The sequence below is a fragment of the Esox lucius genome, chromosome 6 (assembly GCF_011004845.1).
Source record: "Esox lucius isolate fEsoLuc1 chromosome 6, fEsoLuc1.pri, whole genome shotgun sequence".
Taxonomy (NCBI): domain Eukaryota; kingdom Metazoa; phylum Chordata; class Actinopteri; order Esociformes; family Esocidae; genus Esox; species Esox lucius.
The window spans coordinates 29,006,320-29,009,878 of NC_047574.1; the positions used below are offsets into that span (position 1 = coordinate 29,006,320).

General features: G+C 40.2%; 1 long non-coding RNA gene across 5 annotated transcripts; it reads right to left on the reverse strand.

Moving 5' to 3' along the window:
• Positions 1 to 1,878: 1,878 nt before the first annotated feature.
• Positions 1,879 to 2,954, reverse strand: LOC114829416. 5 transcript variants are annotated; one of them, XR_004575829.1, is made up of 5 exons: positions 2,914 to 2,954; positions 2,747 to 2,830; positions 2,378 to 2,596; positions 2,150 to 2,213; positions 1,879 to 1,981 (listed from the first exon to the last, which is right to left on the reverse strand). It is a non-coding gene; the product is annotated as an uncharacterized LOC114829416 (long non-coding RNA). The 5 variants fall into 5 exon arrangements; XR_004575830.1 differs by lacking the exon at positions 2,150 to 2,213; XR_004575828.1 differs by having other exon boundaries at positions 2,150 to 2,596.
• Positions 2,955 to 3,559: the final 605 nt, after the last annotated feature.

A 3,559-nucleotide genomic window follows, 5' to 3' on the forward strand; every position in this document is an offset into this window, starting at 1 on the left:
TTGTGCTAAAATGATGGCCGGCATAAGAGTTGTATTACCTATAGATCATTTAGATCATTGAGATATTATCTATGCTTTAGAAATCCTGAGCAATACATATTTGTTTTTCCTCAAAATTGATATAAATAAATCAGATTTTGTTTGAAAATATGACCAACTTTTACATAGTTTGGTATATTAACCTTAGTCAGTGTATCACAATATTAGATTACATGTAAATGCACCCACTAATATTCTGCAATGTGAGCCTATTTTGCAAAAAAATTGTATTTCCTGCTTTGTATTGAACTTATTAAAATAAACAACTATTATCTTTACACATATTATACTGTGTATATACATACGGCTGTCAGACAACTGCCTCACCAAGTCATCAGATCTAGTGGTATTTGCCTTCGTTCTCTCCTCTGATCGCCTCTATTGTACTTCATCATGCTATTTTATGTGGTTGATTCTTATGTGTTTTAACAAGATATCGTACAGACTTTTTAAGAAGATCAATTGTTGCTTCACGTTTGATTATTGGAGTGAAATAACCCCAAACAATGCTTTGTTTCCGTTCTGCCGAGAACGTAAAGGTAACCTACCCAGATAGCAATGAGTCGGCGGACCGGAGGCGGTCCTCCAAAGACAGTAGAAGCGTCAGAATGTCTAAATCGCAAACACTTTTGCCAGCTTTCCGCCGGCGGCAGACGCTTTTTAAAAGCGGCAGTCGCACTCCTACCGCCTGTGTTCTGTGGCCGGCCCGTGGTCCAACCGCCTTTCCACCGCCGTTATACAAAAGGTTTTCGAGCGATCTGCCGCTTTTATATATATATATATATATATATTTAATATTTATAGCATGCAGTTTATCGAGAATAATGATTGATCAAACCAGACAAATTTCCATTTGGTGTTTTAATTCCACATTTCAAAGTACAGTAACTGTCATTCAAACAAGATGTGTCAGATCACTGAAATAAATAATAGGCAGAAAAAAATAAACATAAATACACACAGAACATGCAGGTTTCCAATAAAATGTTGGTTAAAAAAAAAAGAACAGCCATACAAGCAAATTACAACACAAACACAATTGTTAATAATATAGAGGTCAGCTCTGGGATGAAAATAATACCAGTAAACATAACAAGTAATAGGATATTTGGTACCAAAGAATGTGCAGGATACCAAATAAAACGAGGTAGAACATCACATTTTCAAGCCATTGAGTAAAGCTCTAGAGTAGAATATTCCATTATAATGGCATTGCTGACCTGGAGCACAATATTTACACCATGCTGCATTAAGATGTGTCTCTTGTATCTGTGATAAACAAAACTTGATATACATATATAAAAATACAGAGGTAAAAACAGTAGTAGAACAGACCATTATAACTGCAATGCTGACCTGTGGCACAAGGATTTACAAGCTATATTTAACAATAGAATAACAGTTAAGCACTGTGATGGAATGAAAAATGCTGATGTTAAAAACAGAGTAAGTAGAATATTTGGTACCAGGTACTGTGCAATATCAAGTATCAGAGGTACGAAATAGTATTTCCAAGCTATTATTAATTGAATAACAGTTAAGCATAGTGATGAAATGAAAGTAGAATGTTGGTACTAGTTAATGCGCAATATCAAGTAACAGGTATGAAATAGGATTTACAAACTATAATAGAATCGTTAAGATGGAATGAAATAAGCCAATACTAAAGTTAATACAAAAAAAACAGGGTGGGTTTGGTGAGTGTAGTCTGGCACTTCTGGCTTCTTGATGTTACTGACTGCAGGATAAAGAAAGTGTTCCAGTTCAGGGATGCTGGGGTGTCAGTAGTCAGCCTAGGTTTAAGGGGTTGGCTGTGGGTCCTTCTCAGCTGGGCGGCTTTTTCCTCCTTCACAGTCTGATGCTCCTTTCAGGTAACGTGTAACGTTAACCTGGACCGCCTCATCAGTGGCATCCTGGATTGCCGGGTTCTTCCGGAGGGCCCCTGTAGAAAATACAGATCTGTCATTACATTTGAATGGCATAAGGCAGAAGGGCATCTACTTAAAAAAATTACTTTGAACAATGGTCTTCAGGAACAGGTCTCTAAAACAGGTTTTATCCCCTATACCAGTCCAGGTTGTATTAACGGCAAGGTTATTAGAGAAAATACTCTGAAGCATTCTCCACACTGTTGTCTTCAGGTCCCTCCCACATTTGATAGCCAAAAACCGAAGCTGAAAATCCAAAAATGTGTTAAATTACATTTCTCGCAAGCTTCTCATACATAAATATAAAATGTGACAGGCTGTGGATTTAGACTGTAGAATATACAGTGTACAAACTTAATTTGACTTTTTAGATTACCCTACGGCCTTATAAACGAAAGCAACACACTTACAAATCGTTCCTGGAGCTCTTTATCCTCCCTCAAAATGCTGTCAAGAAACACCAAATCTTCCTGGGTTTCTAGGGGGAGTAACATCCCTTGGCAGGGATAGCTCTCCAACAGACACATTGGCACTGAAATGTTGCAGCATAGTGTCCATTTTGTTTTCCATGCTACGCACAACATCGCCAAACTCTCCAAGACGTCGCAGCACTAGGGTCTGATCTGCACCTACAGGGGTTCCCAGAATAAAATAATAAAGTAGCCAGTCCTGGTCCCTCAATTACTAAACAATGACATTTATACCTAGGTCTAATACACGTACATGTGGACCCAGTGGGAATTCAATCAACAACCACAGGTGTTGTTTGCAAGTTGTACCTGATTGCCCAGTGCGAGCAAACATCTTCAGCATTGTCCCAAATAGCTTCACCTGCTCTTGAAGCGAGCCGCTGTCACCCGAAGCTACAAAATGAAAGGCATATGGTCATTCTGAACCTACATTACACACAAAAAAGTAAAATGAAAGAAAGAGTGCATGTTCTCACCTGCTCGTGCATGGCTCCCCTCCCTCAGGGCATGGCTCCCCTCCCTCAGGGCATGGCTCCCCTCCCTCAGGGCTTGGTTCTCCTCCCTCAGGGCTTGGTTCTCCTCCCTCAGGGCTTGGTTCTCCTCCCTCAGGGCTTGGTTCTCCTCCCTCAGGGCTTGGTTCTCCTCCCTCAGGGCTTGGTTCTCCTCCCTCAGGGCTTGGTTCTCCTCCCTCAGGGCTTGGTTCTCCTCCCTCAGGGCTTGGTTCTCCTCCCTCAGGGCTTGGTTCTCATTCTGGAAAACTAAAGGCACTATTTTCAAAACTGTTAAAAAACTGGACATTAGGACATAGGCCTAGAATATACCTTCATTGCTGAAAACTTCATGCTGTACATGCGATGCCAGGGGAGTCCAAGGGCCAATAACGGAGCGATGACTTTCTCCTATTGATAATCATTGACGTAAAAATATGTTTGAAGTTATTGCATACATGTAATGAATTGGACTTAAATGTAACAGTTTAGCGCAACGTATTACATACCTCCAGCCTTTTCACCCATTTGCTGCCAGGGTACATTTTCTGCTGGGGGTGTAAAGTTTAGTACTTGACGAACTGGGGGAAAAAACATAACAGCTTTAATTTCACTGCAGAGATTGCATATTCAG